At 38.7% G+C, this 14,604-nt stretch overlaps 1 long non-coding RNA gene and 1 other non-coding gene across 3 annotated transcripts; one reads left to right on the top strand and one right to left on the bottom strand.

The window, feature by feature from the left end:
* Positions 1-3,313: 3,313 nt before the first annotated feature.
* On the bottom strand, positions 3,314-3,420 carry LOC141620724 (small nucleolar RNA R71). Its single transcript, XR_012532024.1, has one exon. It is a non-coding gene; the product is annotated as a small nucleolar RNA R71 (small nucleolar RNA).
* Positions 3,421-10,477: 7,057 nt separating this feature from the next.
* Positions 10,478-13,158, top strand: LOC141613329 (uncharacterized). 2 transcript variants are annotated; one of them, XR_012529241.1, is made up of 3 exons: positions 10,478-10,676; positions 11,302-11,416; positions 12,887-13,158. It is a non-coding gene; the product is annotated as an uncharacterized LOC141613329 (long non-coding RNA). The 2 variants fall into 2 exon arrangements; XR_012529240.1 differs by having other exon boundaries at positions 10,481-10,676; positions 11,333-11,416.
* The last annotated feature ends 1,446 nt before the right edge of the window (positions 13,159-14,604 follow it).

Raw genomic sequence — 14,604 nt, 5'->3', positions numbered from 1 at the left:
CACGACGGATGTTATCACTAAGTCAGGAGTCTTATTTAGATAAGATTCTTGAAAGGTTCAGCATGACCAACTCCAAGAAGGGGAACCTTCCAATGACTTCTGGGATGCATTTGAGCAAGTCTCAGTCACCCACGACACCGGAAGGGGTCGAACGCATGAGTCGTGTTCCTTATGCATCAGCCATAGGATCAATCATGTATGCCAAGATATGCACACGTCCAGACGTGGCATATGCATTGAGTATGACGAGTCGGTACCAACGCAATCCAGGTGAAACACACTGGATGGCTGTTAAAAACATCCTCAAGTACCTACGGAGGACTAAGGATTGGGCATTGACTTATCGAGGAGATACTAAGCTATGTGCAATCGGTTACGCAGATAATAGCTTCCAAACGGATCGAGATGATTCGAAATCTCAGTCTGGATTCGTTTTTACTCTTAATGGGGTTGCGGTCAGCTGGAAAAGTTCTAAACAAGAAGTTGTAGCAGATTCTACTACTGAATCCGAGTACTATGCTGCTTTAGAAGCAGCAAAGGAAGCTATATGGATGCGTCAATTCTTACAAGGACTAACCATAGTTCCTAGTTCGAATGACCCAATCACCATCTATTGTGATAATAGAGGTGCCATCTTCCAGGCCAAGGAGCCTAAGTCTAGCAACAAGTCTAGACATGTACATCGGAAGGCTCACCTGATCCATGGTTACGTGGAGCAAGAGGAGATAGTGATTGACAAGATTGCTTCGGATAACAACATCGCGGATCCTTCTCACTAAACCATTGAAATATGATAAGCATGAAGGTCACGTTATTTCCATGGGAATTAAACGTGTTCCTGAGTTGCAGTAGTTGATTATGAATTCGATACATTTTCGTTTTCATATGCTATTTATAACTTCATCGTATTATTTCATATTTTGTTTTTCATGTGGATTGTACGACAACATTGAACGCCACAAAGTGAACTGAATTACATTATATTTGTTTTGGTCCGTAATCGCCTACATGAGCTGATAACTCTGGCTATTATATTGTGAAGCAGATTGATGGTGGGTTCAACGAGCCATAAGTCAAACGGTTGGCTGATCGATCACAGATGCGAGTTATAACGATACCTCGTAGGACAATTGTGAAACGTAATGGAGTCCTAAATGTTTAAAAACATTTGGTGCCAGGTCGTGGATTGGACGTCCATTGTGTTCCTAGAGTCGATTCTTTTGACTATCGACTGTCTCTTGAGATTAAGGCAGTTTTTGGGTGACTTTGGTTCCTTTCTCATAGTCGACCGTAACAGGAGGCTAAGCAGATTTTTACTGGGTCATTTTATACTGTGCTTGTATCTGCAGGATTCAAGTTGAAGAAAATATCCAACCTTTATCAGGTTTAGTCATTTCTCAAGGCCACTCGAGGAGTTGTAACTGAAATGCATGGCCATGCTTGAATGATGATTCGTTTATCAGTTAAGTTACTCTCTAGTCGGGAAAACCACTCTTGATATTGATCACTTGTAAAATACGACCTTTGTGAATACGGATTTTGCAAATTGTTTTACATTGAGTGGGAGAAATTAAGGATATGAGAATGGATTATCGCACATACACTTGTGAGGACAAGTGGGAGATTGTTGGAGCTAGTGTCCTCCACAATTAGTGTGATAACGTTTATAAATCTCTTATAGGTTCACAGGGTATACTTAGTATTTTATCAGTTGATTAACGTTTACTAATAACGGTTGGCTTGCTAGAAGTTTGACGTTATTATCATACTGATGGCGGTGATCAACTGGTCCCTAAAAATCACACCTAAAGGATGTGTTTGAGAGATGTGATTATATGAAAATATAATCACATTGATACCTTATATGACTAAACGGTTAGTCCATGTATTTGACTAAAAGGTTAGTCAATGTGATGAGTCGATTATTTAATACAATTAAATAATATTAGCTGAGACGAATTAATTGTTAATTCGTAAATTGAATATAAACTGTTATATTTAATTAATGTATATAATGTTAGCTTAAACGAATTAAGATGTTAATTCGTAATTAAACGTAAATGGTTATATTTAATTAGCAAATTATAAATATGCGATATTTATAGTTAATGTATATATTATACGATATTGTCATAATAAATGTTGACAGACCGGTATTAATAAATCGACTACAAACTGTTGTTTGTGGACTTATTAATACGTGACGACATAAATGACAATTGATAAAATATACACATATTATACAATTTGACAATAACCGAAAATAAGAAGATTTTCTCCTTATTTTTGGTTGTTTGGTCACTCGGTTTTAGCAAGAAAAAAGGAGAAAAATATCTTCTTTAATTATCCTCCTTTTACACGGTTAAGAGGAGATGAATGGGGATCATTTTTCTCACTTGTTTTTGACCTAATTCTCTCATCACACAAAAAAACCTTAAAATTATTTAGTAATTAGGGATCTCTTTCTAGCAAGAACAAGGGCATTTCTCAAAGCATTTTGTGTGCAACGATTAGGAGAATATCGATCTCGATATTTGTTCTTAAGCCGAATTGCTAGGACCGAAGGTTAATTCAAATCTCTATTCTTTTGTTTTTACAATTCGTTTATGACTAGTAATTTCATATATCATAATTCGTTATAATCCAAATTTTTCTTGATGAAATATACCGATATTTCCCACAAAACTCCTCAAGGTAGTTTTAATTATTTTCTAGTTGTTTGCCTTTTGCATGTCTAAGAGATCACAAGGCGGTCTTTTGCCTATTGATCCCGAGATTGAGAAAACCTTGACCAACATTAGAAGAATCGTTAGAAGAACTTCGACAAGTTTGGGTATTGGAGAACTTGTGGACATTGGTGTTGTCCAATCGGATAGTGTTGAGTTTGCCAACCCTTTTGCAAGAGAAGGAGAGGAGAACCCAATTCAAAACCAACCACAAAATCAACCCACAATGCCTAAATTTTCATCTCATTCCGTACCAACCGAGGAGAACCTACCAAATGGCACCCCACTTGACCGGTAACTTCATTGCCAAATTCGCATTCATACAATTGGTTGAGAGAAGTTAATTTGGAGGGATGCCTAGTGAAGATCCTCATCTACACATGGAGACTTTTTGTGACTATTGTGATGCAATCTCCCAAACGAGAGTAACTCAAGACCAAATTAGATGGGTGTTGTTTCCTTTTTCCTTGATCGGAGCCACAAAGCAATGGTTAAAGAGCCTAGACAAGGCTACCCTTGGAATTGATTCATGGAAGAAGTTAGCACTTGCCTTTTACAAAAATTTATATCCTCCAGAGAAGACTAACATGTTGAGAGCCCAAATCACCGTGTTCAAGCAAAGAGATGAAGAGTCTATATATGAGGCTTGGGAGAGATTCAAAGATACATGTCACTCTTGTCCTCACCATGGACTAAGCGAATGGTTTCTTGTTCAACAATTTTGGAATGGGTTGTATGAAGACTCAAGGAATGTGCTCAACATGGGTTCTAATAGAAGATTCACCAAGGTAGATGACAACCAAACTTGGGCAAAGATAGAAGAAATGGCGGTTCAAAACTCTCAATATAGTAGGCCAAAAAAAGCTACTAGGGGAAGAAGACATGAAGTTGACTCCGTCACACAATTGAGTGCCAATTTGGGTGCCCAGCTAAGCGCCCATATTGACATAATACACTTGCAATTTGAGAAAGCCACGGCCAAGCTTAATGAAGCTTCTCAATCACCCAAGCAACATGTCAATGCATTGATAGCAACATCTTTTATTCCAAATGGAGTGTGTGAGAATTGTGGAACTTTGGGACACGATCAATAAGAGTGTATGGGCACAAGTAAGCAAGTGAATGCTTTCCAAGCATACAAGAATGACACCCCTTATTCCAACTATTACAATGAAAACACCAAATTCCACCCAAACTGATACTGTCGTTTCGTACCAAAAATAAATACCTAAGTTACTACTAACAGAAGTCAGCGGTAAGTAGGGTCGATCTCCACAGGGAGGCTAAGTTGCTATCTATCTGTTTAACTCGGTGCATCGGGTGTCACGAAATGGGGTTTTGAATTGATTTAACTAACTAGAGACTAAAGCGAGGAAATGAAAAAGAGAAATTAACAAAGAAGAGAAAAGGGAGTATGCTAGAGTCGGTCTCACCGTGGCGGCTATCAAATCTTATACTATTGGGAATACTGAGGCGATTAAACTATTGATAAGAAGAGCTATGGTCGTCACCTTTCGGTCCTTAAACCGCCCTAGAGCGTAACGACTTAACTTTCGCCCTCACTGCAATACCCTATTGTAATTAAGCAAGCCTTCCCTTCCAATCTTTCGATCTAGGTCGGGGTTAACTAGATTTATGGTCTCCTGCATGCATTCATTCGACCGGATAACAATTAAATTACCTAATACAATTCCTACCGCAAGTCTAACCTATTCAAGTCAGTTAAAACATCGCTACCACGGCTTCCCTAATCCTAACATACTAGGGGGATTTAGCTAGACATGGAGTAAATAAGAACAATAAATAAAGAGGGAGGGGGAATAATAAACATTAAATAAAAAGAGAGAAAGGAGAGAAGAAATTACTGAAATAAATGATCCGGAAAACAAAGTAGAACAAAAGTAACAGTGTATGTGAAAAATGATAAGGGAGCCAAGCAAGAAGAGAGTGTGTGAAGCAACGTGTAGTCTTAGATTTATTTATAGCCTAAAAAGAAGTAAAACCTAATCTAAACTTAACGTGAATGGAGGCCCAGTAGCTTGTAATTGCTCGATCGAATAGTAAAGTCACTCGATCGAACAGTTCCTGCGTCTGTTTACTCGATCGACCAAAAGATAAGGCTCGATCGAACAGTAAGCCACTCGATCGAACAGTTCTTCCGTCTGTTTACTCGATCGACCAAAAGAAACTGCTCGATCGAGTGGTTCCTGGTTCCAGCTCGTATTGGTCTTGTAATTTTGTCTTTGACTTGTCCTTTTAGCTCCCGAAATAGCTTCACGCATCCCAAGACAGCAATATTTCCCGCTCCAAATCGTCTCTTCCTCCAAATGCAAGCTAAATGGACGGCAAATGGCTTGATTTCACCACTTTTGGGTTCATTCCTGCAAATAAGACAAAATAACCCAAAGTAGCATATTCGGGGCATTTCGTAGCATAAAACTACGATAAAAGCATACGAATACGTGCATAAAATAGGCTAAAAAGACTATATAAAATGCACGTATCAAATCTCCCCAAACCAAACCTTTACTCGTCCCCGAGTAAACTAAAATGCAACTAAAGGAACGGAAAAAGATAACTCAGAGCCAGCTACAAATGCCCACTTAAGCCAAATTAATGCAAGCAAACTAACACTTATAGCAGACAGTCAAATGCAAACGAGTTATAAGATGTTTATAAACAAAGCTGAACCGTCGACCTTGCAAGACCTTTAACAATGGACTCTCACGGGTCACTCTTCTCTCATGAAGCAAAGGGTGAACATATATATGTAAGAGAGACAGAAAAATAGTCGCTCACCTAAACTACGACCCACATAAACATGCATGCAACTAATATGATAGACAATTCTAACTACCGTACACACATTCCAACCAAACGAGGTCCTGTCACAGCCGAGGGCTTACAAAAATATGGTAAAGTGAGGCAATGGGTAAGAAAAGGCAAAACATTTATGGGAATGTGGAGGTATAGGTGATCAAGCTAGTACCTAAACAAACCATATGACAACATCCATTTCCAACTCAATTATGAAATAAGCACAATGCCCTTCATTTGGCACAAAATCTCACCAAACCAAACTGAACATACTCCTCAAATAATGTAAGATAGAACATAGGAGTAGAAACCGTCAACCAAACAACATCTTTTTTTTTTTCCTTTTCTTTCTATTTTTTTTCGGTTTCTTCTTTTTCATTACGTTTTTTTTTCTTCTTTTTTCTTTTTTTTTTTTCTTTTTCCACGTCTTTTCCATCAACCTCCTTTTCTTCATAAGTTACCAACTCCGAATCAACAGAATACGCGCCAACATTTGATACAATAGACAATATACCGCAGAACAATCTAAACTAGCTTGACAAGGCAGGCTAAATTTGGAATGTAGTTAAGGGTCAACAGGCAAATTTGGCTAATGTGGAGTTTATGGGTAAAAATGAAAGAAAAGGGAAATGTAAGCACCTCCCTGCATGTGACACCAACCACTAACCCGAATGTACGCAGGCAAAAAGCAATTGAATTTCATATTTGTGCAATTTAATGAACATGTTATGCAAGGAGTAACTACTCACAATCCTACATGAACTGGTCACAAATGACACCAGTTTATAAGGCTCTAATTCCTTAGAAATTATAAGTAGGTTGCCAAAATTTCAGGTCAAGTCTATGTGTTCAGCTAAATTTTAACATTAACTCGTAGATTATGCAAAAGACAAAGCTAAAAGATAACAGTTCAATGCAAGGTTCAAGCAAAAAGACAGTTATAGAGCAATATCATCATGGAAATCTACCGTTCCGACTCAACCTATATGCTAAAATAAACGTGAAATTTTTTTGAATTTTGAACAATTTTTCAAATTTTTATTGAATTTTAAATTTTAATAAGAATAAACAACAATGCAAACAAAAAATAGACGTGATAACTGAAATGCAGTAAAAACAATATGCAGACACAGATATGGATGCATAACCTCCCCAAACCAAACTGTACAATGCCCCCATTGTACCAAAACATGGAAAGGAAATGCAAACTGAAAGGAGAAAGAGAGTAAAAAGCGGAAAACTCACAAAATGCGCGAATAAGGGGACCTCCCCAAACCGACCATGAAATGGGAGGTTGCTAAGGCCCGGAAAACCGTCTCAGGAAGCTAATCCAAGTCAACAACACTCGATATCCGTCCAACAGTGGTCGATCGAGTAAATGGGCATCCAAAAACTGCTCGATCGACTGGAATAGTGGTCGATCGAGTGGGTTTCTTCCTGCAGGCACTCGATCGAAAGGAATGGTAGCTCGATCGAGAGGATTTCTCAGAAAAAGTACTCGATCGAGTGGAAAAACCACTCGATCGAGCGATCCTCAGCGTGTACCTGCAAAACATAATGAAAAACAGCCCGCAAATCGACAAAAACAAGCATACGAGATAGTCTATGGTATAAAACCATTTATTACAACAAATAAAATAAAAATGCAAAATAAAATCGCCGGTTGCCTCCCGGGTAGCGCTAGCTTCGATCAGTCCCACTCGACCTTCTTTTTCTTCGAGGCTCTCTCGGTTAGTCACAATCAAAACACTCAAAGCGCGCAGCATCAAATCATACATCTGCGCATGTGCTACACAAAAGCATAAGTAGCACAAAAGCGGATTACAGGAATAGGAAATAAAAATGTAAAACCGTTTAAGTCGAACAAATTTCCTATGTGAGCTCCTAAATTTATCCACAAAATAAAGGAGCGCGGGAGCAATTGTCAATATATGGGGGTCCCGATTCAAATTAACAGTTTTGACATGATGAGGACGGTGAAAAATCTTTAAATTAATCGACCACATGTGAGGGGGTATAACTTTTAAAGAAATAGCGCGAGTCAAACGAGGCAAAATACCATTAGAACAAACAATAATAAAATTGTTGTTTACTACCTCAGATTGGTTGCTCTCGACCACGGAATCGCTGACAAAAGAATGTAATACCTCATCCGCGCTAGGAGCAAATACCGTCTCACCGCTTCTTCATTAACCTCCTCGAAATCCATCCCGTAAATCGCAGACTTCAAGTGTATCCGACTCGGCCGTGAATAGGGAGGTTTACCGTAACCTTCATCATCGTCGGACTCGTCATCCAAATCAAACCAAAATGACGAACCAAAGCTCCCAATGGCCATTTCGATCGATCGAGCGAATAATCACTCGATCGACCACTTTCCTCCCGCATCTCACTCGATCGAGTAACACAACAATTCGATCGAGAATCATCCTCCTGCATTCCACTCGATCGAGTAAGAATACTACTCGATCGAGCAAGTTCTTCTGGAAAATCACTCGATCGACCAATAATTGTCACTCGATCGAGTGATACCTCCCTATCTGTTTGAAATCTTCGCGTGGGGTAGTGAAATATGATAGGAACTCGTCGTCCGAGTCATAGAAGTCATCCTCATCATTGGGCAACACGGTTCCCTTTACGAGAAAAATCGCTCTCGGAAGATAAACCTCTTCTTCTTGCATCTCACCGCTAACCGAGCTATTTGTGACTCCGATTCGGGAATTCGAGCGTCCATATATCTATCACTCTCTTGCACTTGTGATACAAGCATTCTCATTAAATATGTCGCTCTCATCTCTCTTCTCTCCCATCTCACCGCTAATTGAGCAAATCGGAGACTCGAGCTCATCAAATCGCGAGACATATTCTTGCACTTGGAATGCAAGTGCCTCCATCGAGGATTTCAGCTCCGCAATGTCTTCTTCTTGTATATCGGGGAATCTTGTTGCGGTGGCCATTGATAGGGCGGATGTGGCGGCACAACTACGGTGCATTGTGCTCAATGAACCACATCTCCGTAGCGGATCACCGACTGTTCCATATAATGGGACATCGGTGATGGGTCAAAGGTACTCAAGCCTTCCCTTTGATCGTCTTTCACCTAGAACTGTCTAGGTAGTACTGTAAGGCCTATCAAAACAAAGACTAAACAAAAGATTAAAATGGCCTCAAGGGAAAAATTCCCCGAGGCTAAAAACAGATAAAATTAAACAAATAAATAAATAGATTGCCTCCCAAGAACGGCGCCAAAATTTGATATTGTCGTTTCGTACCAAAAATAAATACCTAAGTTACTACTAACAGAAGTCGGCGGTAAGTAGGGTCGATCTCCACAGGGAGGCTAAGTTGCTATCTATCTATCTGCTTAACTCGGTCAATCGTCGGTGTCACGAAATGGGGGTTTTGAATTGATTTAACTAACTAGAGACTAAAGCGAGGGAAATGAAAAAGAGAAATTAACAGCAAGAGAAAAGGGAGTATGCTAGGAGTCGGTCTACCGTGGCAGCTATCAAATCTTATACTATTGGGAATACTGAGGCGATTAAACTATTGATAAGAAGAGCTATGGTCGTCACCTTTCGGTCCTTAAACCGCCCTAGAGCGTAAACGACTTTAACTTTCGCCCTCACCGCAATACCCTATTGTAATTAAGCAAGCCTTCCCTTCCAATCTTTCGATCTAGGTCGGGGTTAACTAGATTTATGGTCTCCTGCATGCATTCATTCGACCGGATAACAATTAAATTACCTAATACAATTCCTACCGCAAGTCTAACCTATTCAAGTCAGTTAAAACATCGCTACCACGGCTTCCCTAATCCTAACATACTAGGGGGATTTAGCTAGACATGGAGTAAATAAGAACAATAAATAAAGAGGGAGGGGGAATAATAAACATTAAATAAAAAGAGAGAAAGGAGAGAAGAAATTAAAAATAAATGATCCTGAAAACAAAGTAGAACAAAAGTAACGAAAGTATGTGAAAAATGATAAGGGAGCCGAGCAAGAAGAGAGTGTGTGAAGCAACGTGTAGTCTTAGATTTATTTATAGCCTAAAAAGAAGTAAAACCTAATCTAAACTTAACGTGAATGGAGGCCCAGTAGCTTGTAATTGCTCGATCGAATAGTAAAGTCACTCGATCGAACAGTTCTGCGTCTTTTACTCGATCGACCAAAAGATAAGGCTCGATCGAACAGTAAGCCACTCGATCGAACAGTTCTTCCGTCTGTTTACTCGATCGACCAAAAGAAACTGCTCGATCGAGTGGTTCTTGGTTCCAGCTCGTATTGGTCTTGTAATTTTGTCTTTGACTTGTCCTTTTAGCTCCCGAAATAGCTTCACGCATCCCAAGACAGCAATATTTCCCGCTCCAAATCGTCTCTTCCTCCAAATGCAAGCTAAATGGACGGCAAATGGCTTGATTTCACCACTTTTGGGTTCATTCCTGCAAATAAGACAAAATAACCCAAAGTAGCATATTCGGGGCATTTCGTAGCATAAAACTACGATAAAAGCATACGAATACGTGCATAAAATAGGCTAAAAAGACTATATAAAATGCACGTATCACAAACTTCTCATACAAAAGCCAAAATGTCCAAAACCCTCAACCCACAGACACCTCACCTCTAATGAGAAATCCTACTCAAAGACCATACTACAATCAACCCAATGACCAAGCTTTTGATGTCCAAAAGGCGGCACTAGTAGAAAAATCACATTTAGCTAACACAAATGGCTACGGTTGTAGTTAATAACTGTAGCCGTAAAATTTTCAACAATAGGCTTTGGAAAAGGCTACGGTTTTTTTTAAAACCGTGGCCAAATATAAAATGCTACGGTTAATTTTAAAAACCGTAGCCAAAACTACTTTGGAAAAACGAAAAGGCAACGGTTACTTCTTGAATCGTAGCCAAAACTATTTAATTATTATATAACCCAGTTTCATTTTGGCAGTATGCAACCCATTGACACCCGTTTTCCCCTTTCCCCTTTCCCCTTTCCCTGAAGAAACCCTAAAGCCCTCCATCGGTATCGCGTTCACCACCTCCACTCCGGTGACAACACCTCCGCCAGGAACGTAGGACTTCGCCGCTGTCACGCACCATCGTCCTTCGTCTCCGTTCTAGTCAGGTAATTCGATTTCCTTTTTATTTTATTTTATTATCCTTTCAACTACTCTGCGATTTGATTCTCTAATTCGCTATTAAGCTAAATTGAAAGTGATGATAACACGAAGCAAAGATGCAGTAGTAAGATGAGACTCTCATTTTTTTAGGAAGCAGCCTTCATTATTTACGCGAAGAACAGCGCAGTAATTTAGGATAGAAAATTCCTCTTCTCATTTTCTCTCAAATGATTTAATTGATTAATTTAGTTCATCTCATTTATATTCAATTCTAAATCTTTAGTAATCGATTTTCAAGATCTATAAATTTCATGCTCAATTTAATTCAAGTTTGGTATAATTTCTTTCTTCTTATTTTATTGTTGTCTTAGCTTTACTTGTTAATCTAGTTAAACCTTTGTTAGTTTAGTAAACATGAACTCTATTAGTCGACTTAGAAGATATAATATATCATAATATAAACATGCTTTGCGAGTGCCTAACAACTATTCAATAAAAATAGTTGGTGTCATAGCATACTTGTTTTGATATGATCTCAAGTTTGCTAGTAACTTGACTTGTGGTAATGTTGAATTCTTTCTCAGCCGAGGTTGGTTTGTTATGTATCATAGTTGTTACATTGTTTTTCAGATGATACATATTGATTTGAAGTTTCTGACAGCTCATGCTTACTGCTCTACGGACTATTTCCCATGCTCAAAAGTGTTTAAGGAGAGGAAAAGAGGAGTGCTATCAGAAGGAACAGGTTCCAACTTCTAAAAAAAGAGCTTTTTATTATTGATGCTTCTGGCTTGTCTCGAGTCTTGGCTGTCTTTTTTCACTCTCTTGTTCAATATGTGTCCTCGTGGAAATATTCGAAAGTTTGGTTTATATGCTTATATTGTCTCAATACGTTCATTCAGTTGAGTCCAAACATAAAGACAAGCTTCCATGGAGGGTGGGGGGGGTATGATTAGTTGGAGATTAGTGAGTTTAATGAGTGACAGAGTACTAGAGTGGTAGAGTATTAGTGTATTGTGTACTGTACTTCGTATGATATTATAAAAATGGTACGAATTATAGAAGAAAACCGTCTTATGCTGGTCAAAGACTATGAGTCAAAATTGGAGATTGAGCAGGAGAGGTACGACCATCAGATCAAACTTCACCAATGCCTTGATCAATGCATGCATCTACCACATATGAAGACAAAGAAACTCTGATAAGTATGAATCTAAAGTTCTTCGTCCGGAGAAATTAGCTGAGAAGATTGTTGATGAGGTTAAATGGAAAGTGCGAGGTACCCCGAAAGTTAAGATTGACGCAGGGGACCGGAGGTAGCTTGAATGGATTCTGGGCAATCAACGAGACCAGATCTGATAGAAGAATGGCTCTGTGAACATGGAGAAGCATCGAGAAAGAAGGGTTGATGTCGGGAAATAGGTTTCTTTTGATGGTTTCAGATGGGTTGCCTTTTTTATGTTTAGAATATCTGATTTTGTGTAATGGGCCTGGCCCTAAGGTCTTATGGTATGAGTCTCCTTGTCTCTTGGTAAGGCGAGCTCATGTAATTGGTGACGGTTTTTTTTTATTTAATACAAACTTACATTTCATCAAAAAAAAAAAAGACTGAGAGTAATATTTTAAAGTAATGACGTGTTTAAAATATAAACCAATGGGCGGCAAGAGTAGTGAGTGTGATTAATGGGAGAGCGGGGGGGAGTAAGAGTGTATGAATGTAGTTTGTCATCAGACTATTAGTATAAACATGACGTGAGTTATAGAAGAGAACGGTCTTACACGGACTGAACACCAGCCATTCTATTTTTATCAGTGGACGGGGAGATTACTGATTAGGGAGTATGATTAAGATAAATTATGGTCGTTTGGATATGGGATTTGATTATTAGTTATTCCAGTCAGGTAAACAACATGCTTCCATATTCCTCCTATTGATCCTCTGATACAACAAAATTAGAACTTTAGTAGTTCAGTTTACTCTATCTTCATTAAGTTCAAGTATAGTTAGTTCAAGATAAATTACGGTCTTACACTGTCATGGTCTGATGTTGTTGTGTCCTCAAAATCTACTCCCTTTCTCCCTCAAAATTTTGGGATTAAGGCTCTGATGTTGTTGTATCCTCAAAATCTATTCCCTTCTCCCTTTTTCTTACCAATTTTTCTTCATTTGTTCTTGTTCTTATTTAGTTTTACATATTTCATTGTTGTAATTTAGGTGAAAAATAATAAGAGAGTTCAAGCTCATCAAGTTTTCAAGAGAAGCATGAAGAGAAATGACGGGTGATCTATCAACATAGACTTATTATCATTTCTTAGGGATATTATATAGGATGTATTTTGTGACCGTGAAATATTAACTTATGTTGTTAGAGCAACTTAAATTACATTTGAAATACGTATGTATACTGAGAATGTTGAGTTTTGTTATAAAATAGACCAAGTGATTTTGTTTCGATTGGTGATGAAATAAGAATTGTATTTGTTATTTGTGGCTTTTATTTACGATTACAGTTTTGCATAGTAGCCACAAATGGGTATTTTTTGTATAAAAGACATGTGCTTTTGGCTACGGTTATACTCCAGTAAACCGTGGCCTTAGGTGTACTTTTGGCTACGGTTAATGGATTAGAACCGTAGCCTTATGTTTACTTTTGGCTACGGTTAATGGTAATAACTATAGCCTTAAATTCACCTATGGCTACGGTTGTTTTCTTCACCACTTAAGGCTACCCCCTGATTTGCTACGGTTATACAACCGTAGCCTTATGTCATTTTTAACCGTGTCCGTATGCTATTTTTGTACTAGTGCGATCCTCCAAATGCAAAAGAGCCAACAAGATTTATTTGCTCAAATGCAAAGAGATAGCAAAGCCAAAGACACTACCATCAACAATATCCTTGCTCATACCAATATGTTGGAAACTCAATTGTCTCAATTGGCCTCTTCTTGTTCCCAAAGACAAAAAGGACAATTACCTCCTCAAGGTAATCCTCCTAAAAGATATGAGACCATCAATGCCATCTACTTGAGGAGTGGTACAAGATATAAGGGACCAAAGGTGCCAATTGAAGAGAATATTATTGAGGAAAATGTCAAGCAAAGAGATGTGCTAGAACCGTTAAGGAGAAATCCTAAAGTGGTAGAGCCAACTACCAATGACTCATAAAAAAGATAAATGAAAAGAAGGCCAAAGAAGTTGAGAAGGAGCCTATTGTGATTAGACTTCCATTCCCAAGTTGCCAAGCCAAGCCCAAGCTTGATGAGCAACTTGGAAAGTTCATGGAGATTGTGAAGAACTTAGAGGTTTCTATATAATTCACGGAGCTAATCAACCATGTTCCGGCCTGTGCGAAATACATGAAAGATATCCTTACCAAGAAGAAGTCCATAAGGAAGTTGGAAACCATTGCCTTTACAAAGATAAGTAGTGCAATTCTTCAAGGTAATTCCCCACCTAAGCTTAAGGATCCGGGAAGCTTCTTCATTCCATGTACCATTGGTGACACCACAATCAACAAGGCACTATGTGATTTAGGTGAAAGTGTGATTATCATACCATATTCGGTATATGAAAGACTAGGAGTGGGAGAGATCAAGTGCACCAACATGACCTTACAAATGACAGACCGAACAACAAAGAAACCACTAGGGGTATGGGAAGATGTACCCGTGAGAGTTGGAAAGGGTTTCATACCGGTGGACTTCATTATTGTTGACATGGAGGAAGATTCCAACATTCCAATCATTCTAAGAAGGCTATTCCTACACACCGCCTGAGCGGTGATTGATGTAAAGCATGGGATGCTGACACTTGAAGTTAGTGATGAAACAATCACCTTTAATCTTGATAAGACTATGAGAGCTCCTAACTTGCTTGAGCCATGCTTTATGGTTGATCACTATACCCGGGAAGGTGACAAGAAGAAGATGGA

The sequence above is a fragment of the Silene latifolia genome, chromosome 1, assembly GCF_048544455.1.
Source record: "Silene latifolia isolate original U9 population chromosome 1, ASM4854445v1, whole genome shotgun sequence".
NCBI classification, from domain to species: domain Eukaryota; kingdom Viridiplantae; phylum Streptophyta; class Magnoliopsida; order Caryophyllales; family Caryophyllaceae; genus Silene; species Silene latifolia.
Note: the sequence above shows the minus strand (reverse complement) of the source record. Positions and strands in the feature narration are given on the sequence as shown.